General features: G+C 41.2%; 1 long non-coding RNA gene across 1 annotated transcript; it reads left to right on the forward strand.

Annotated features, from left to right (window-relative positions):
- Window positions 1-6,277: 6,277 nt before the first annotated feature.
- LOC309535376 lies at window positions 6,278-21,614 on the forward strand. Its single transcript, XR_014221232.1, has 3 exons — window positions 6,278-6,392; window positions 17,627-17,738; window positions 21,503-21,614. It is a non-coding gene; the product is annotated as an uncharacterized lncRNA (long non-coding RNA).
- The last annotated feature ends 670 nt before the right edge of the window (window positions 21,615-22,284 follow it).

A 22,284-nucleotide genomic window follows, 5' to 3' on the forward strand; every position in this document is an offset into this window, starting at 1 on the left:
ATCAAGGCCAGCTGTGCCAAATTTCGAGGAAACACAGTGCATTGCCTGCAGCTTATATAAAAGGGGGAAATCATATTATTTTAATAATATACAATTAGAGTTCACCGTTGCCATCCCCCAAATATGCACAATCTCCACTTTCTTTGCAGGGACAGGATCTATCACATCAAGAACAGAGAAAACACAAAGGGTGCTAATTATAGCTCCATGTGACGAGGCTTTTCTCTGGATGATTCTTAAGTAATTTAGACTGGAAGAGGAGGAAGAAACAACCAAGGCTGATACAAGATGTAGCAAAGTAGTTGCTAGATAAATGACTGTTGTTGGCCAGCCTGTACAGCAAACTTTCTCTGGAATGCTATGTTTGAAGAATATTTCAAGTTTAACTGGCATGGGCGGAGGGGTTACCACAAAGATGCAATTCTGCAAACGTATGAGTGGAACCGATCTGATCCATGTGGGGTGCATCAGAATGTCTTCTGTGCAAATCATACACTTCCATATGCATACCATTTCCACTGGCAACAATATGGAACTGGAAGCCAGGCTCCTTCACTGCCTCTTAGGGACAGGAACAGCCCTACCATAAGACAGAATGAGGCAGCTTCCTCAGGCAACAGGTACTGAGGGCAGAAAGCAATAGCAAGGTGCTAGAAGACAAAGATGTGTGTGTTATATGGGCTACCTTGCACCTTCTTAGCTAGCTTTCCTTCAGGTGCAATGAAATATGCTGTCCTATCACTGGTGCTGAACTAAGGTCGCATCCAGATCATGCATTTAAAGCACTTAAAGTGGTCTAATAGTGTTTAAAATGTATGGTGTGGTTGTGACCTAAGATATACTGCAGTGCAGTCAGGTTCTGTATGTGGAATGTGGACGCCATCTTGTCTTTCACCTCAGGCAGCAAACATAAGTGAGCCAACTCCGCTTCTGCTAGCAACTGTTTCTTAGTCATGTTCAGAGCTTGAGGACTGGATCGATTTTGCAGTCCAGTGCAGGACACATGTTTATATTTCCCCAACAAACACTTTTTGGCCTCATCCCTGCTTTAGGATGTCAGAGAGAGAGAGAACTGCAGATTGCTTCAGTTCTTTCCTTACAAAGCCTTCATGAATAGTGACAAATGTGCCCACCCTATCCCTGCAAGTGAGCTTCATTCACTCCAGAATGAACATAGCCGCTCCATGGCAGCGAGCTGCTGGGTCAGAAATGCAGCTTTAATGGTACACACTTCACAAGAGGGGGGCATGTGACCCAGTACTGCAGACAAAGGCTGCTATACTTCGAGTTATACAGGATGAAGAGGGGAAATGTTGCCTTCTAGCCCTCCAATGGAAAGCAGCAATGTATAAAACACCATGATCAAAGGCAAAGCGAATGACAGAAAATAGGATGAGATTGGAGGGGGAAACAAGATGAAAAGTGCCATTAACAAAACACAACACAGAAATTGCAGTGGTGTTTATGATGTAGCTTCCTGTCTCTTCACACTCACAGAGACTTGGAGCAGCTGTTTGCCTGTCTCATTAAGAGCCTTGTGAAAGAGAGAGCAGGGGGAGAAAGGCCCATACAAATGAATGACTGCCTGCTTGCCTGCCTGCCTCAAAATAGAACTGGAGCTATATTATTCTATCTGGGAATGTCTCTGAATGGTGAGCACTGCTTCAAAGACTCTGATGCATCTCTCAGATGCCCTTTGCCTTGGGTTGTGCTCCAAAAAAGAACAAACATACATAATTCTCGTGCGGCTTCTCCCGTCCTCCTTAGCTCAAACATTAGTTAGAAATATGGGCATAAGAAATTGCCATACCCTATACCAGACCCACTATTCTCTACTCTGAATGGAGTCTCAGGCAGAGTTTACCTCAGAACACCCTAGTCAAGATCCTATTTAACTGGCAACAGATACAAAGGATTGAAGTTGGAAATGCTGGCATGCAGAACATGTGACCTGCCACTGTAATTTCCTAATCCTAGGCCACTTTGTAAATAGATAGATAGATAGATAGATAGATAGATAGATAGACTTTCATCCTGAATTGTCTGGGAATGGAAGCATGGAATTACACATCACCATTTGTTTATTGCTATACTACTTTTCAACAAAATTCTGCTCAAAGTGGCTCATAACATATCAAGCAAACAACAATACATATAAACATGTTGGGTTTGGTGTTTTTTTAAAAAAGACAACTCAACTAAGAACAGGTACAAGTAATCACAATGTCAATAAATAAAGCTATGAAACAATACAGTGGTATCTCAGTTTAAGAACAGTCCTGTTTACGAACTATTCAGTTTACGAACTCCGCAAAACCGGAAGCAGTGTCCCGGTTTGCGAACTTTACCTAGGTCTAAGAATGGAAGGCCTCATTAGGGAAAGCACGCCTCAGTTTAAGAACGGTTTCGGTTTAAGAGCGGACTTCCAGAACGGGTAAAGTTTGTAAACTGAGGTAAGGTAAAGGTAAAGGTACCCCTGCCCGAACGGGCCAGTCTTGACAGACTCTGGGGTTTGTGCGCCCATCTCACTCAAGAGGCCGGGGGCCAGCGCTGTCCGAAGACACTTCCGGGTCACGTGGCCAGCGTGACATCGCTGCTCTGGCGAGCCAGAGCCGCACACGGAACGCCGTTTACCTTCCCGCTGGTAAGCGGTACCTATTTATCTACTTGCCCCCGGGGGTGCTTTCGAACTGCTAGGTGGGCAGGCGCTGGGACCGAGCAGCGGGAGCGCACCCCGCCGCGGGGATTCGAACCGCCGACCTTTCGATCGGCAAGCCCTAGGCGCTGAGGCTTTAGCCCACAGCGCCACTGTACCACTGAGGTACCACTGTATATAAAAAATAGAAGAGCCTGTTGGATCAGGTCAAAGGCCCATCTAGTCAGGCATGCTGTGGAAACCTGAATGTCTATGGGAAGCCCCCGAGCAGGTCCTGAACAGAACAGCTTAAGTGGCCTTCTCATTTTTTCTGTCCACAAATAAGGCAGAGAAGGCCATTATTACACAGTTCTAGTTTCAAGGCTACTCCAGTATTACTTGACTCGGGGAGGCATTACTTCCAATGCCAGCATTCCTGGAGCAGTATGGAAGTGAGTGCATAGAAGCAGATGTCACTCCATGCTTGCAAAGATAGATGTATATAGTGATTTATGGTCTACTTTTTCATGTGTCTTCTGATGTCAGCATAGATGAGGAACATGCACCTATTTATTTAAAAGGCATTATAAGAAATAACCCAAAGATCTAAAGGCCAGCTCTCTGAAATATGTGTCCTACTGGATAGCAGACTATACTTTGCATTCAATCCAGGCAGTTTCAAAGAGTAAGTTCTTTTACTGCTGCCAGAGAACCTGGTTGATATAAATCTCTTTCAGTGTTTATGCAACACAGCCAAAATGGTGACATATTCATTTACTCCTCTGATGATAAGCAGCTACTCGGTACAACTCCAAAAGCAAATGTTTATTGACTATAAGCTCTGTTGAATTAAATCTTAGGCTGGACCCTAACAGATCAAGATTCTGTTCATGACATACATGGGGGAGAGGCCTGGTCAACAACTTAGATTTCTGGTAGCCACTTTGTGGGATGCTGATAAAGCTGTAGATTGCCAGCTTCCATTCCCTGTTTCAAAGTGGGCTGTTGACAAGACCTACAGCTAACATTCACAACACCCTTTTATCTGTAGCCTGGCATCTCGGATTGATACCAGGTTTTCCTACGGGACTGCAGAGCTTCCAGTTGTTGATCCCTAGACTAGAGTAATAATTACGTAAGGAACAAGGTAAGGTCCTAGTGAAATTGGATCTCCTTTTGTAGACTAATTATTTATAGAGATGTCAGCAGTGCTTGCTGGACTCACATACAGCTTTAGATGACCCTAATGCTTATTTCAAAGAAAATCTGGTCTGCCCAGTCCTCAAACCTGCTCTCTCATACACATATTTGCACTTCCAATTCCCACCCCCTTTCCCTTTATAAAACTTGTCTACCAGGGTAGCAGAAACTGCATGATGGAAGGAAAGAAAAAGATCTGGTCTCTCCTTCTCCTCTCAGACACTCTGGTAGCATACCCTCCAACATTTTTACCTTAGAATCCGGGACATGGCCCCACTCCTTCATGAGTCACGTGACCCATGCGACATTGCGGAGCCTCAAAATGTACATTTTTTGGACAAAACATGTGAGATTTGACCTTGCATGATATCACAGAGCCCCAAAAACGTGAGAGAGAGCACAGCTCCCCAAACTAATTTGATGGGTATTTGGTAGCCCACACAGGGAAACATTGATAACCATTTTCAATTGTATCCACTGTGTTCTTTTTCCAAAAGAGGCACATATTGAAAGGGCATAGATCTCAGGTTGTTTATGAATATATGCATCTTCTTACTTGATTTGTAAGCATAGGGTCTGAACTTGACAGGTTCATACCTTGCCCACAAGTGCATCCTTCAACCTGATTATTTATTTATTAAAAAAAAATTATATACTACTATATCATAAAAATATCAGTGGGGTTTACAACAATGCCTATATAATATATAATAAAATATAATAATATACTTAAAAATTATGTTAAAATTTAAAATCAAAGACCATCTACTAACCAATAAGGAAATATATTTTCTTCATTGCCTAAGTAAGCCTGGTGGCATGGAAATGTTTTCAGTGGATGTTTAAAGATTGAAGCAGGAGATACTCGTTGAAAGGCTAGCATGTAGTATGGGAATAACAAGGGAATATCTTTAAAGTTGAAAATGTCAATGCTGAGTCTCTACTTGCAGTGTTATCCAGAAGCTGGGTAGACCTGGATGTTAGTTAGTTGGCTGTGGAGATTCCTACTTGGGTAAAAGATTCTTATCTTACGAAATTATTTGAGGAATTTCTATACCATTCTCCAATATAGAGTTCCAAGGGAAGTTTTAAAAACATAGTATCTAAGGAATTTCAAACATTTTCCCATGGACATGCAAGATTTCTCAGGACTGTCCTTAGGCTGTCACTAGATTTTGATCAAACTAAACTGAAAGATCACGGGTGTTCTTGGTGCAGACAGAACATCTGAGGAATGTCAACCCATGACACCACTCATGAAGCTCACTTCTGAAATGACTGTAATACAGGGACATTTGTCCTTTAATGGAAAACCCCAAATAACCTATGTTAAGGCCATGTTGCTTAAAAAAAGGAAAGCCTGCATTTCCAGGCCTGCTGTGCAATTTTCTGTGAAATGGACAGAAAGAAAATGATGGGCAATATGCAGATGAGACAGTGTTTGTTTTCTACCAAAATGAATGCAACTTGCTCATAACACCTGGAGTCTCGTTAATTTACCTGTGACATGTTGCTACACTTAATTGCCTTTGACAATTAGCAACATTTCAACACCTCTCCTAATGGCCCAATTAGGATCATGGTTGTCTCCTGTGCACTAGATAGGAGAAAATAGATGGGCCAGTATCCAATGTAAAAAACAAAACAAAAACCAAAGCTCTGTAGGTAATGGAAATGTCGCAAACACCAGCCATTTCAGTTCTCCTTTTAGTCAAATTAAAGGCAGGTGTAAAACTCAGTTTGTTTCTTCCCATGGATATGCCTTTCTCACTGCAGAAACCTATGTTGAGAATGCTTCATTGTTCAATTAATTACTAGTGAAAGTGCTGAGTCTTTGCTTCTCTCCACTTAATGTTTTATCGATCACTTTGCAAAGTAAACAAACAATGTGATGTCAAATAAATCCCTTCTCCAGGCTGGGGAGGGGGGGTTACAAAGGGAAGAAACTGACCATTTCTTGAGCATGGGCAAGCCAGTGACTGTCTAATAGGAATGTTTACAAAGGAAGAAAAACACATATTTCCCAATCAAGGTAAGAGGTGGTTGAATTTTGTGGTTAAGAGGTGGCTGAATGGTGTCCTAAACTTATGTTGCATATTTCACTCCACTGCGGCAATCTTTGAAGAAGCGTGATTACTTTGCAATCACAAGGCATAATGAGCATTGCCACAGGATCAACAGCACTTCACTATGGCCCAAAACAGAAGTTAAAATTCACCGAACATGAGGTTGATACTGGGTCGTAGTTATTCAGTTAGGTGTGTGGTTGATGGAAGGATTCAAACGAAGCTGTGGTGGCTGGTGTACATTGACACTAGTAGGGCATAAGGCCGGAGGTCAACAGTAGGTGGAGCCAGAGTCAATGACTATTGCAAAGACAGCCAATGGAACACAGAGCCAATAAATTCTAGTTCTATACATTCTAGTTCTCCTCCCTGCTGAGTTCTACAAGGACAACACCAAATCTAAGGAGACAGAAGCTGACAGGTAGTGCCATCCCAGGACTGGTTGTAACTAGGAAGAAAGGCAGGCAATTGCTGGCTGAAGGCGGATTGAGGTTGGTGAGGCAGTGCCTCTATTGTGTCCATTCAAAATGCTTGGGAGAAGGACACCATGTCTATTATTTTTCTCAGCTTGAATAGCAGTTTTTGATCATCTAGACCAGAGTGGGGATCTTGCAGCCCTAGGATGCACATGGCCCACACAGTATATCATGCAGTCCTTGGTCTAGCATACTTCCTCAGTCTAACCTACCTCACTGTGTGGTTGTGAAGATAAATGGGGGGCAAGGCTTGTATATGCCATCTTAAGTTCCTTGGAGGAAATACAGGATATACATGTAATTGATTATCGTAAATAATAATGTCATTCACAGCAGATATTGTATTTCTCCTTTGAAAACAGGTGTAGGAGACTGAGCTTCCATTTAAATCTGAGATAAAATCTAGTTGTGCTCTGAACTTGTGAACCAAATTTAATTGCTGATATCTCCATCTTCAAACAAGGGATCATGTTATAAACAAACTAAATGCCAAACAGTAGAACAAAGGTTTGTCTTTGCTTGGCCAACAATGCTTCTGGGATTGAATCAGAAGTGTTCAATCCTAGGGAAAGTTCAGGAGGTTACAAGGCAATCCTGTACCATGTCTATTCCAAGTAAGAATGTGCATGCAGTATTGCAGAAATTTACAAACTACATTTATCCAGTCCCCCCCCCCCTAAGAAAATGTTGGTCTATGTTTTTAACAAATTCAGAATATTCAGACATGTTTGTTTAAAGCTGGTGAAAGTTTCTCCAAAATCCAGAATAATTTACACATAAAGTATGAATTCGTGATGATCACTGCTAACTCCAGGAAATGACTTGAAATTAAAACTAAACTTGGCCCAGGATAGGCGTCAAGATACATGTGAGTAAAAGCAACTCTGTGACATTTGTAGTTGATCTGGTATGACCAACCCCAAATGTTCAACCATATAGTCAGACCCCCCCCCAAAAAATGAATCCAATTTTTACACTAATGACATTTTAAAATGTCATAAATATTTTCCTTCTGGCTTCTGAGCCTTGAAAAACAATGCCGCCAGATTTTTCAACAATTTCTCTAACAAAATCAATGGGCTTTAATCAATGGTACCTCACTTTGAATCAATGAGCCATATATCCTACTGCTGTAAATCGGTCCAAGTTCATAAAAGTCATCATACGATGGCCTTGTCCACAGCACATAAGACAAAATTGCATATTATCATACTGCGATTTCTTTTTGGTGAACACCTGATCTTTCTCAGGCATGTATCTGTCTGTCTGATCATCTTACCCTCAGGATATTTATTACATGCTGGCTATGGTCCCTGAGTTTCTGAGCTGTGGTCTGCTGTCCTCATCACTTCATCACAGATTTTACTACCGACACTGCCCTCATGGGATGGACAAGAAACAGAGCATTGTTTCACTAGATCTGAAGCTAGCTCTAAATTTATGTTAGTCTGGGCACAGGCTGTGATCTCAGTTCTTCTCTTTTATCTTTCTTAATCCCCTAGCTGGCTAATTCAACCAGAAAACTGCTTGGATTGTCTATAACTCATGTCATAATGTTACACAGATATGGAAGTCCTACTGTTTGAAATGTGTTCAGCTTTGGTAAATCAATGCCATATCAATTATGTACCAATTCCGTTTGTCCCTTGCGGCATTAGCCTGTTCTGCCCAGCGCTCTCTCCCACCTCACTCCTTGTTTCCCTTTGAATTTGTTTTGACAACCAACCTTGAAGCCCTGGAAGACTGGGAGGCAGGGAATCTGTGCATCTGTAAAATACACACATAAATGAACATTAAAAAATCTGCTTTATAATGAGTCAGATCATTGCTCCGCCTAGCCCTGGGTAGTTTATTCTGACTGAATTATAAATATTCTATAAATTCCTGAGTTATAAACATTTTATAACAGCTGAAAGAAGTATTCAAAACATAGTCAAATTCGAATATTTGAACCACTCCATGAGCTTTGCTGAAGCTAGTTCTTCTGGATTTCTCCCTCCCTCCTTTGTCACCTGACAGCATTCATTCCTTCAGGCAGAAGCACAGGAGGAGTGGGAAGCAGAACTACTCCATTGGCTATGCTTACATGAGGCTCCATCAGGTTTCGCTCTCTAACTACTGGAAGCAGCTGTTTTTTCAGACTGCAGGAGATGGATCAATGGGTAGCAGGACCACTCCATCAGCTCCATTCGGCTCCTTCTATCCCTGAACTTTTGTATTCCAACTAGTCAAGCTCTCCTCAGGCATCACTATCAATACATGATTCTACCTACCTGAGAGGGAGAGCAGGGGTCCTTGGACCCACCCCTTCTCACACATCAAATTGCCATGCCTGCAATGGTGCCACAATGTGCCATGAGAATAACAAGGGTAATGTTCTGGAGGTGTTGGGCTTAAGAACACATCCCCTTTCTGCCCTCCTCTTGCAGTTGGAATTCTGTAGGGTAGAATACCTGAAAAAGGCTTATGTAAATTTAGGAACTAGTGCCTAACTTTGCTTGTTTTCCTTTTCCATTCTAATCCCCCTTTCCCTTTTGTTTCACATCCTTAAGACTGTAACCTTGATGAAAGGGATTGTCTTGTTTTTATTGATCTTATGTAAGCTACCTTTAGCTCACTGAAACATCAATTTACCAAAATTAGAGGTTTAGACATTTAATTTTGTTTGAATGTGAGAGTTAATTAATTTGTAAGTTCAGTACATCCTATTAAATTCAAACGTACATATACAAAACTCATATAGCCTAGAGAGATTCCAGAAACCATGCATAAAGATGAACAAAGTTAGGTCAGTGCCGTTTCTAATATTGTTAAGGCAATGCACACACAACCCTCTGGATCGTCGGAAGAGGTAAACACAAGAGTTGTTTTCATATTTATTATTAATATATTTATATAAATAGTTCTATTTTAATAAAATAACAATTAACAATATAATATTTATATAAAATATTATAGTTATATAATCTTCCATAGCACATAACTAAAGGCAACATAGTTTAGTAACTGCTGTTTATGCTATCTTTGTGGTCATTGAATCTTTAAGTTGCTAAATATTTTCTCTGGGAAAGTTTCTGTGGGTTGTATCCATGGTTATAGCTACACCCCACCCACTCCCAAAGCTTATTGGTCCAGTGTAGATTCCCATCTATGGGAAAGGAAAGGAGGCTATTTTCACCAGTTCCCCTTCACATAGATACTCGACCACCACCCTCTCTCATGCAATTTTTCCCAATCCCCTAGAGCATCTTGGAGAAGGGGAATGAAGGCTGCAATGGAGGAATATGTGAAAATTAACTCCCTTTCTCATTCCAATGATTCAGAAGCCCCCACTGGATCAAATGACCTTCCATCGTTGGTGGGACATAAGTGAATACAACCCTACGTTCTTAAGATCTCCATGCCCCTCAGGTCCAGAACTCAAGGTTAGGTAGGCCACAGGGACCTGAACCACGTAATTCTCTGGCTGGGACTAAAGGCTATAATGCTTTTAAACCTAAAGAGAATTAGCTGCTGAAAAAATGTGCACTCTAAATACAACCCCAATGCCATTCTACATAGCTTGCGAACATTTCAGCCATCCCTCATGCTATCGTATAATCATGGGTCAAGACATCCAGTAGCCCTGATAGCTGCAGTGCCAGATACACAGCAAATAACTGAAGCGTTTTGCTTTAAAAATGGTAAATTCTGCTCACTGTGACTTGGGAGTGATGGTTCATCAGAGGCACTGCAAACTGAAACCAGCACGACAGCCAAATTTGCCCCCTGTCTTGCTTTCCAGAGCAGGAGGGACAACAAATTAAGAGCCTTGCTGATGCTATGCTGAGATGTAATATCAAGTTACATCCATCACAAGCTTTCTGCTCTTCCTACTTGGTGTGGGGAAGTTGCAAACAGCGATTTCTAGCTAATGGAGCAATCTGACTACCATATATTTAACATTTAAAAAAACCAAGCTTCTTCCTTCTGTATGGCAACCCTAGTCACAACAAACTCCATAAGGGCACTTGGCAAATAGGATTGTAAATGTTTTGTGCCTTGCACCCTGTGAAACAACCCATTTTCTGCTTAATGCCCATTTGGAATGAGTCACCTTTTTACTTGCTCAAATTTCACAGGGACGACTGCGCGTCTCAGCAGTTTGAACTCAATCAGAGCAAAGCAGCAAACCAGCCAATATCACCCAGTGTACAGGTCGGGGGGGGGTTAGCCCTCTTTTAAGCTGCACAATAACCGTGCTTGCCCCCTATTTCTCTTCTGTTTTATTTATCATGTATCGTTTCTCCCAGTTCTTGGGCTCAGACAGATTTTGAGTTGTTTTCTCCTGTATAACGCACATCTCACTTTTGATGAGTTTGCTCTTTGGGGGCACAGCAACATCAAGCGCGGTGACATGAAGCTTCAGGGAATGCTTACCAAACGGGTCAGATGTGTGTGGATGTTTACTCTGATTTGGTCTATTTGATTGAGGGTGTTGCCTAAGGCAAGGCTTTCAGTAACAAGAGTTCCACCACATGGAGTAAAGACCTGGCTGTGACAAACAGTTTGAACAGCTTCTGACGTTTGCACTGATTCGGGAGGCAAAGTCATTAATTTCATTCTCTCCGTGGGAAGAGTAAGAAATGTTACTGCAGAAAAGGGAGTCAATTCTCATTTACCTCACCCAGCCTGCATCCATACATTTCAATGGATCTGCTCCCGATTTACCTCTTTAAGAAGACCCTTAACTCACCAGCCATAAAACTCATTGGAACTGTCTCCTCAGGAAAACTAATAGCCCAAAGGGAGTTTGGTTTATGAATAAAACAATGTTTTATTAAGTTGCTATTAAATTTCAATCGAATGGCACTCAGAATACATTGGAGCAGACATATTCCGGCAAGTAATTGGCTCCCCACATCTGCCTTCCTTTCTAATTGGACTAATTATGGCAGTGTAGGATCATGTTCACTGCTCCACAGAAAGCAGGAAACCTTGATTTACAGCGAGAGGAGCGGCAATTAGAGGGAATTAATTCATAAGGCAACATCTAAATAAATCATATTACGAGTAGACAGCAATGTAATTATTGTGACTGGTGGTTCCCTTGTGGGAAAACATCACGCTTTCAACCCAAACGGAGCTCCTGAACTCTCCCAGGGACCCAGTGGAGCATCTCCAGGTTCGGTTTAGGTTACTGTCGCCTCTCAAGACCTAATTGATGCACAGTGTCGGAGAGAGGATGGCCTGGCACTGCTCCCCCAGCTGAGAAAAATAATCAAACCCTCAACATTTGCGTGTTTGTCCTTCAGCTCAATTAAATGCACGCTCATCTAATGGAGATAATATATGCTGATGCTGGTAGACAGGAGACATGTGATGGTTGTTCTAGTATAAACCCCAGTTTGCTTTCTCTAATTTGTACATTCTGTGTGGCCGGGGCGGGCAGGGGGAGAGGATGTTATTAACAAATGCATAGAATGTTAAGCTCCAAATTTGTAGATGATTCCCCCAGCCTTTCAGTTAATAATTCATCTTATTTCATATGCACTAACAGTCTGTGGTCCTACATCGTTGATGGAGAGCAGGCACCTCTTGCAAGGCTAGCAAGCTGTGAGAGCTACTCTAGTAATGGTTAACTCCCCTTCATCTGCTTGTTATGATTATTCCTTGCTGTAGTATCGCTCCCAGCTTGTCATTAGGGGGCTTTGATGTACTTCTCGTAAGCGTCTCCCGTAAAGAATAATATCTTGTTCTCATCTGTGGCTTGTTTTCACACCTGAAAACCTGCCCAGTGCCTCTTTCTTGAGCGTGGATGGTTTCTTTGTCTGAGAAGCAAACAATGTCTCCCAAAGGCATCTGTGCCCTATTGATAAAGGGAAATAGGCTATGTATAGGCTACCTCAAGGAAGGTTGTGGTTTATATATGAAGGGAGCCTCAGGGGACCCCCAGCTGATATATAATGGAATTGTACTATTCCTCACATTCAAATACATGATATGTCCTTTCTTCTGACCCTCTTAAAATATTTACACATGGGCCAACCTATTGTACATGTCATTTCTTTTCAAGTGACGCAAACCAACCACCTCTCTCACAATACATTTCTGGCGGCTTTTGTGCCATGCATTGTGTACCCAGTGCAACCTGGTCACATGTGGGGAAGCCTGAAGCTTGGCATACATCTGCTGCAGAATCCGGTCTAGCTTTGTAACATTGTAACTTTGTAACATTTAAATGTGTTTGGGATTTATTATAATATTTTATTGTTTCCTTGTCTTATTTTCCGTGGATTTTTTTCACACACCACTCAGAAATGTGTAGTAGTATGGGAATGTGTTAAGTAAAATAAGATTCTAAGTAGTGTACCAAATGCATTGTATGTGGAACTGCAAATAGTACAAAAAACTTACTTTGAATTATATCAGGTTCACCTGTATTAGAGCCACCTCAGATTGCTGCACTCTATAACAAGCCAGATGCAGTTTTCGCTAAGCAAATTTTGAACAAGGGTTCTAACAGTGACCCTCAGTTTAATAAAGTTTCATTATAGCCCCCAATGAATGGTCAGATGAAATTTTAATTGCCTCAAAATGAATGTGCCACAGAGCATTTCCACAAAATTAAGCCCTAAATAGCTAAAGCTAACTACACTCTTTGATTGAATGATGATTCAGGACCCATTTATGCTGTTTATGCCTTTTGGCAAACACCCCCCAATTTAGCCTTAATATAATTAATAGATAAACCTTCCTGCTTGCAATAAGTTCTGAAATTAAAAAGTAATCTTTTCATACCTACTTGGGATAATGAAATAAGAGCCATATAATCTGCATAAAGAAGCACTGGAATTTTGTGATTACCAGTTGAGTGGGAGGGGAAGGCGAAGGAGCTCCTGAACTACATCATTTCTCTAAAAATTAAATTACAGAGGGGCAAGACTGCAACCCTGGTGTAAATACCAGATCAGAACGAGAGCCCCTGAATTAAGTTTGAGTTTTAACTTGAGTATAACAGCAAAGCTGTTATATAAGAAACAGCAGCCACTTATCTAATGAAGCAACAGTTAGTTTTTTCTAATGGACTCTGTTGGTCAATGGTCAGAGACAGATGAGAGATGAATAAATGCAACATACAGGGTTGAATGCAACACTGCTGTATGAATGTTCCATTCATGCAAGGATTTCTAGCATGTGCTCCCCCACTGCACTCCTTAAATCTGTTATAGGGGTTCCCCTGACCCTCTACAGAATACTTTGGGAGAGTGAAAGGCACATACAGGGCTAGGTGAGGGGGGTTTGTCCTGTTGTGTAAGCAGAAATTCTTGCACTGATGGCACATATAATCATTGAATACTATCCACAGCTTTTTGGGGTGTGCAATTATAACATATGCTTGAATAAGATAATTTTTAAAAAGAGGTCTGCTCCATTATACTATGCCCCTTGGGAAAACTATCTATTTAGGAGACAAGAACTTATTTGCTTCAACCCACACTTCTATACATTCTATCTCCCCCCCCCTTTTTTTTTAAAAAAAGCATGTATTCTGGCAGAAACCATACAAAGACTTACTGGGTGATAGTTTTGAGGGTCACCCCAACTGCCTTTCTTAAAGATCAGGACTAAAATACTAGATACCAAACAAGACAGCAGTACTGCAGTTTGGGTTTCCTCAACTTGGTTCCTTCCAGGTGTTGTGAGACTACGACTATCATAATCTCTGAGGGATGATTATGCTAGATTGGGTTGATTGGAGTTGCAGCCCACAACATCTAATAGGTGTTACATTATCTACTCCTGGATTATAGATCTGGAGGGCAGCAACTGGGGGATACTATCCCAGATGAATTACATGTTGCAAACAAAATCACCACAATTGGAGCCCACAATGCTGGGTCAGTATAAAAAATGGCAGGCAGTAACACACAAGTGAGATATAAACCCATGACTTCCCGATTCATAGCTCATCAGTCTCCTAGTCACAGCTATACTATACTAGTTTTCAGTAGATAATTACACCAGTAGATAACTCTGCTGTCTACATTGTGAGATTGTGCAAGCAGGAAAGCACCAGTATGGAAATCTTGGAAGAGGGGAAAAAATATAATGGGAGTCCCAAGGGATTTTAGGTCACAGAATAATATGCTTTATTTACCACTGGGCAATGCAGGAAGAAGAAACCACTCAAGGAAATAAGGATATTTCATTGCACCATGGATAGTTTAGTTGGCACAAAAATGAATTTATTGCTTATATCTGCAAGCAGGCCAGCATTTCCAGTCACCAGGATGGTGTTGTTAACCTTTAGTGATGTGTTTGATATTTCCACTACAAATTAGTAGTGGGGGCATCCCTTCGTATTTCTTATAAATGTTAGGCAGTCATTTTGTGTTATAGTGTGTCACATCACACACATGAGCATGATGAGAATTAGCATAATATGATGCTATCGTTTATGTCTGGAGCCTGACATGTCATAAATCCCTCTCATCAGGAAAGCCAAGCTTCACATCTGAGCAATTATTCGCTTTTAGCAGACGCCTGATCCATTAGGAGTTGTGGTGCTAAATTGTCTGTTCGGATGGGTGGAAATGTATCCATCATGATTTGCTGTGCCTTTCTTGCAGCAGAGAGACAGAGCCTTCAGTTACAGGGTCCGTATGCCACGTGCCACATGAGATGCTTCACAAGGACCAAATCTTAAAACTAGCTCTGAAATGTAGCTTCCTAAACCTATAAACCAAGAGTTCCAACCTCCCTCTGCTGCAAAACCTCCCTTAATTTCAGTGACAGTATAATCATAGAGACAATGAAAATGGGTGGGTGTTTGCAGCTGTAAGGCTGGGTTCAACCAATTCATTCTGCTAGTGGAAGCCAACACAAGGACTCCAGCTAGCACAATGGGGCTTTCTCACCTGCTGAAACACCTCTAGTGATAGGGAAATAAAGCCCTACACTAGACTACACATCAAAAGTCCATCAGAGCGCATGAGAATGTGGTTCTTACAGCAAAGGACTGTTGGAATCAGCATTCTCCTATAAGTTAGAACAATCCCATTACAGTCAGTAGAATGACAACACTACAAGTATGGAAGGGGGGGGGAAGCAGGGTAGAATCCAGCCTCCAGATTTATTTAACTGTCCTCTTCTTGAAAGGTAGATATTTTATACCATCTCCTGTTAACAATAATGTTCTCAACAATTACAGAATAATGAGATTCAGAACAGAACAAAAGAAAACTTCCAAAAATAAATACTCACAACAGTGTTGAGAGCATTTTCAAGGTAAATGGCACAGCTAATAATTCACACCCATGAATCTTTCATCATTGCTGAGCTGAAGGCTGAGACAATTGCTAAACTACAATTACCAACAACAGATTTGCATTGAAATAGGAATTGCAGCTAGTTCCATGTCCTTCCTCTTTCTTCCAAAGCAAAAGGTGGAGTACAGACAACAAATGAAATGTTAAAAAAATAAAAACACGCATAACATATTTTGGATTTGGATTTGATATCCCGCCTTTCACTCCCTTTAAGGAGTCTCAAAGCGGCTAACATTCTCCTTTCCCTTCCTCCCCCACAACAAACACTCTGTGAGGTGAGTGGGGCTGAGAGACTTCAGAGAAGTGTGACTGGCCCAAGGTCACCCAGCAGCTGCATGTGGAGGAGCGGAGACGCGAACCCGGTTCCCCAGATTAGGAGTCTACCGCTCTTAACCACTACACCACACTGGCTTTTTAAAAACATTTTAAAACAGATTCTATGATTCTCATGACATCAAATATCAAACAGAAAGAGGAGCTCACCTAACTGAATACTTCCTGGGCAATTCTGTATATAACATAGTAGACATGCTTAAATAGATTGGGAGACTAGAGATTTGTTAATGATACTTTAGGTCCTGTGTATCTAAGTTGGGATAGGGAACCTGTAGCCCTTGCCCTAATATCAAGTGATGGGCAGCAGGGTGGGGGTGGGGCTTGGACAGAGACGAGTGCAAGACAGGGGAAATGTGGGGGAGATGAAATGGGTAGAGTGATGAAAGGAAAATGGGGACGATCACTTCACACCCCTGGCAACAGCATTCTGCCCCTCACCTGGCAGCCCCTTGGGTGGGAAGAGAGAAAGAAAGATAGAAGAGCATTGGCAGCTTATGTGTATTACCTGATCTGTTTCCTCATGCCTGCAACCTCTGAAATCCTGTTCAATGAAACTGTCATCTGCACATGTGCACTGATTATCTGAACTGTACACATCTCAGCTTAACCACAGCTTGCATTTTCAAAATGGATGGAAACTGGCTTGGGGGAAAATGCCTCGAACAGAAGTAATTCTCAAGAAAATACAGGATACATATTAATTGTGGCTAATGACATGTGTACTTGGCTTCAAACACTAGCAGTGGGAGTGTACTGGAGCCAGAGTAAAAGTTCAACAGCAACAAAGAATGAACATTCCCATCTACATTGCAATGTTCTTTGGGTTGGGCCTGTTGATTTGCCTAGGAATGTGTATCCTCTTCCCACCATAGCCCATAATCTTGTTGATGGGAATCTGCACTCATGTTTTCCATAACAAACTAAAAGAAAATAAGAATCACAACATTTCAATATGCATTGAATACATATAGATGACTTAGTGGTTTGAAAAAAAACACACACACATGAAAAAATATAGCAAATTGCATAAGCTCCTGTTCTCAAAGCAATTTGACATACAAAACTGAAAGACAGAGTGGAAAGCACAGTAAAGCTAACTCACAGAGAAATAATTTAACAGAAGTGAGCATTGTTTACATTAATTCCTAGATTCTCCAAATGCAATTAGGAAGTAAAATGTGCATAGATATTTTTTAAGCATCAAACTCAATTGGATTGTGACTCTTCTTTCTAGAAAAGAAATCCAATGGATTCATGATCACATATTTATTATTGCAGTGTTCAAGAGATGAAAGGGAAGTCGGCACCACCGCATTCCTCTCCCCTTCAAGATTAGGAAAAGTGAAGGGACTGTGAACAAGAGGAGATTTTTTCCTCATCTCTGTTGTATGAAGCATATTGTTTTTCTCTAAAGTGAAATAATCTCTCCCCATAACAAGAGCACAACAGTCATGTCAATGGCTTCATCTGTTTTTCCCATCTTATTTTCTGCTTTATGATGGCAAATCACCTTTATTGACACTGCTTGAGCTGCTGGAAGTGAATTTCCCAACAAAGATATTACAAGCAAGATATTACCTGTTTTGTTTTCTTTCCCCCCAGGAACCTTAATAGCTACAGTTTAATCAAAAGCTGGAAGGGCCCATTGACGTTATGGTGTAATTCATGGCAATGATGAGCACTGGTCTGAAACATTTCACTGGAAAGGAGAAAGGTGAGCTTTGCCTGTCTAGTCACTGATGCTTTCATTTCATTTCAAAGCTTCCCAATTTGCTTACAAATTATAGTGTTTTTCAAAGCAATCAAACCACTGGAGAACACTTCTTCCCTGCTGTAGATTAACAAGAACCGCTGGATGAATCGCCGAAGAAAGCAAAACGTGGGTTGTTCAATGAATATTGAAATAACAGAGACAGTTTAATTATTCCAGTTGGTGAAGTTTAAGATGATTAAATGCTATTGCACAGAACTGATAACAGGGATGGATCACAAAGCTTGATTTCTTGAATGCAGCCCCACGTGCTTTCTAATGCCCAGCCTCTTGGCATCTGTGTTGTAAGAATTAACTAAGAAATGAAATGTAGCTACACACACTCAAACTCCTTTGGGAAATATCTCTTGTTGGAAAAGCAAATAACATGGTAGAACTCTGAGTTGCTTGTTAGAATAAAATGTGAAGGAGAAAGCGTCATTAACCACCCTCTGTACAAATCCCCTTCCTCGTTCCAACTACTTAAGATTGAAACTTAAAGTTCATAGTGTTCTACTTCTACCTCTTCCATCCCAAAAGTGTCACAAAATTTATGTTCCGTTTATAAGAAGTACTGTGGGAGAGGAACAAGCTTATACAGCCTATAATAATGATAATGTCATGTGGGAAAGAGTTGTCTGACTGGAACTTGAACAGCAGCCCTCTTTGTCTAGAATCTTTACCTGAAATAAAAATATCGGGCTGAGCCAAAACGACTCACCATTCTTTGGCTGCATTCACATGGCACTCCACTTGCCCAACATTTCCCTAACTCTTAATTTCTGCATAATATTTGAGCTTCCACACAACATCAAAGCCACTTCTGGCAAACTAATAGAATATAGCACAAATTTAGTGCTCATTTTCATGTTATTTGATTCCAATAAATATCCATTTGCAGCCACCTTAACCTGGAAAATTGCGAGAATAAAGTGACAAAATTTGGGGTAGTATACTGGCACATTCCTGCTGTTTTTGTGGGGGGGGGGTTAATGAAGGAACAGAAGCACACATGTACGGAAAGGGAGGGGAGGGGAGTAGCAATATTTTACACTCATTGTTGTGTGACCGTGCCCAGTGGTGTGAATGAAATATAGCACAACATACTGGCACATCAGTCAAAAAGCCACAGTTCTGTAATGCAACAGTGTGAAGGGAACATTAGAAAACGGGAAAGAAGCACTAGCATTATAATCAGGAAAACCAATGTGATATTGCCCATGTCTGAATGCATCCTTTGTGTGTGTTTTTTGGTTTTGTTTTGTTTTTTTGTTTTTTTTTTTGTTTTTTTGCCAATGTGGGTGGTGCAGTGAGTACTATTTTGGGGGGAATTTTTTCATTCCTTATGAAAATGTTTGCTTACACATTTTAATTATCTTCTCTTGCTCTCAGTGACAATCATACAACCAAATCTCATTGGCTGTATCTTGACATTTTCCTGTTCACTGTAGCCCTATATAGTACATGCATTTTGTGTGTAAGGGAATTGTACAACGACTGGGGAGCAGGAGCAGGCTTTTAGTCCTTCCCTGACTTTGTACACACTTTCTAAAACAATCTGTAAGGAAAACTCAACGTTTACGCTTCTGCTCACATGGCATGAAACAGTGTGAACACAATATCACACCTAGCCATCGTTGCTTGTTCCTAGAATATGAGCATTTATTTACCTGGATATGGCCAGTAGGTATTCTGAAGTGTATTTAGCATAATGGTGATTTCACCCCTATAGTGGATTATGAACATTCATGGGCTGTAGAATGAGTTGTGATTGGAAATAAATCCAAATGTGATGTTCATATCACACAGGCAAACCCTTGTTACTTTCCTCTTCCAAGTTCTCGTCACAACCTTCTGTCTCCTAATAGATGAGGGGAAGCAGTAGGACTTTCCCTCTGGGACCTGATAGAGGCTGTTAGCAAACTGCCTGCGACTCTTTCAAATCCTTGCTCACACCTCGCTGCCATCTGTTCCTTCTCAAGTCTTGTTTTCTGCTCTAATTAGAAAGCTCAGGACATTTTGAGACCAAGGGGCAGACAGGTGAAGAGGCACATCTGGACAGTGTCTCCTCAGATGAAATATGGCAATCAATATTGCTGCATGGTCTCATCATTTCCAGGTCAAGGGCAAATGGGAGAAGAGCACTCTTGGCACTTCCTCTTGAGTGTGTTCTGCGAAAAAGTCAAAGTTCACAGGAGAAAGTCCAGGTTCCTCATCCCCTTAGCAGGTGTTTTCAAAATTCACTTTTGTTGGAATGCCCTGAGTTTGGCTCAGTCACCTTGCATCTGTTTGCTTCTGCATCTCTCACATTCAACCAACTGCTTTAATTCCCACCAGGAGAGAGGCTGAAAGCTTTAACAAAAAAATGTTGTGATAATTACCTTGTCTGCATTCCCCCCTCTAGCCAGCATGAGGTATGGAAAGGGATTAATCTGGATTAACTCCACCATATTATCCCAGTTGCTTGGCGTCAAACAATTATATACAACTCTCTCTTTCCCCCCAAGCATGCCCAAGGCTGGTGCCTGATACAGAAAGGTGGGGAATTCACAGAATCAAAGAAAAAGAATCTACTCCTCCAACATCATACCCGAAAGCAAAACAAATAAAACCTGAAATCTACCACCTAAGTAAGATAGGCACTTACATAAGGTCTTGAAATTTTTCTACAGATCAAGATACCCTAAACTCCCTATGCATCTTAATGTATTGTCCAGCTGTTCTTATAATCATTTTCTCCAACACCCAACCTCCATTTGTACCGTTTCAGCTTAAACCCATTATCTCTAATCCGCCTGTTTACAGGCAAAAACTGTTCTATTCTTTTTTAAGCAGCCTTTCAGATATCATTGAAAACCAAAAATTAAGGCTGCAAACCTACTCCAATAGAAATCCATACAACGCTTATATTGATTTTAATAGAACAGAATTACAATCTTTAAAATGACAGAGGATTTTCGTGTTGTGCATTAGGTTGTGCAAATTCATTACATTCGTAGCAGTCAACTTGGCATGTTTAATTCAAATCTGTGACAGACAAGGATTTGGAGTGACCTGTTACAAGAGAATGTTCCCTAAAGCATATTGAAACTGAAAGTCTACAATCAGAAACTGGACAAATCCAGGCCTCGCTCAAGCAAATAACATTTTTAGTAGTAATCAGTTCAGTCTCACTGAACACCCGAAGTCCTCAGTCATACACTCAGCAGGTAAAAACTGTATATGGAGCCTTGATAGCATGTCGGCTCTAGTTAGGCTTATTGCCAGGAATTTATTATAAGGCGATTTTCTTACTGTGTGATGAAGGAACACTGATTGGTCGAAAGTGTTGCCAGAGTACATGAAGGAACAACAAAGGAGAATCCTCAATGAACAGTATGTAGATGAGAGAAGTTAAAAGAGACTTTAAAGAATTATTATAGTAAATTCAAATATATTAGCCCTCTTCGGTTATTCACTGTTGGATATGTGAAGGAACCTGCAGGAATGCACAGAGCTAATTCTGCCCCCTCAATGATGCACACTGGCAGCACTGTGAGGAAATTGCATTTGAAAATTTATCTAAGAGGAGAGAGGAGAGAGAAATTTGGTACAATTCTCATGCTTGGGGTGGAAGGCTTTTCCTTCATTTCAACTACTTCCAGCATGGCCAAGGGGCGTTTGTGTATTTCCTTCCTCCCTTCCTTCCCCACATCTCTCTTATGGTCTACTTTCTACTGCCTCCTCAGGTGCCTGAGCTTCATGATGATGGTGATGATGGTGATTTTACTTTTCTTCCTTCACCTTGAGGTCCCAGAGTGGGTTGCAGCATTTAAAACAGTATTAAAAGCAATTTACAACCCTAAAAAATAAGGTGGGTCCCCAAAAATTCAGGGTAAAGAGGTGCGTCTTCAGTTGTATAATGAAGGCACCAGATGCACCTCTGTGGGGATGCAGTTCCACAAGTTAGGGGCTGCCACAGAGAATGAAGATGGCATCCTTCCAGTCTGAGGGGCTGAGTTCAAGTCGGTGGTAGGCTGGTCCATTCTGAGCCTTGAGGCCCTTCACCAGTGCATGACCTGGCCAACCACTCATACTAGGTCTGTGGGGTATGGGCTGCAGAGTGGAAAGTATCCCACGCTTATGGCAGAGCTACCAAGCATTACTATGTGAGCTTGCATGGTTAATGTTGTTGAGATTAAACAAACGGATGCTCCAATATTAGCATTATGAGAATATCCCCACCATCCTAACATAACACATGCCTTGAGTGCTTCTTAGGGAAACCCACTGCTCACTAATTTGCCTATTTTGTTCACAATAACAAATTTACTAATGACTAATCAGCAAGAACTTTGCAAGTACAGTGTTAAAAAAATAAAAGCAAGATTCCTTAGAATTTGAGCTCAGAAGAAATGGCTTGAGGCTCAGCTTGACATTCAAGCTATAGAAAATGGATAAGGTTCGGCTCATAGTACTTCCAGATTGAAACAAATGTTTTGATTGGCTGCAAAATGCAATGGCACAGGCT

The sequence above is a fragment of the Podarcis vaucheri genome (assembly GCF_965113315.1).
Source record: "Podarcis vaucheri genome assembly, chromosome: 6".
NCBI lineage: Eukaryota > Metazoa > Chordata > Lepidosauria > Squamata > Lacertidae > Podarcis > Podarcis vaucheri.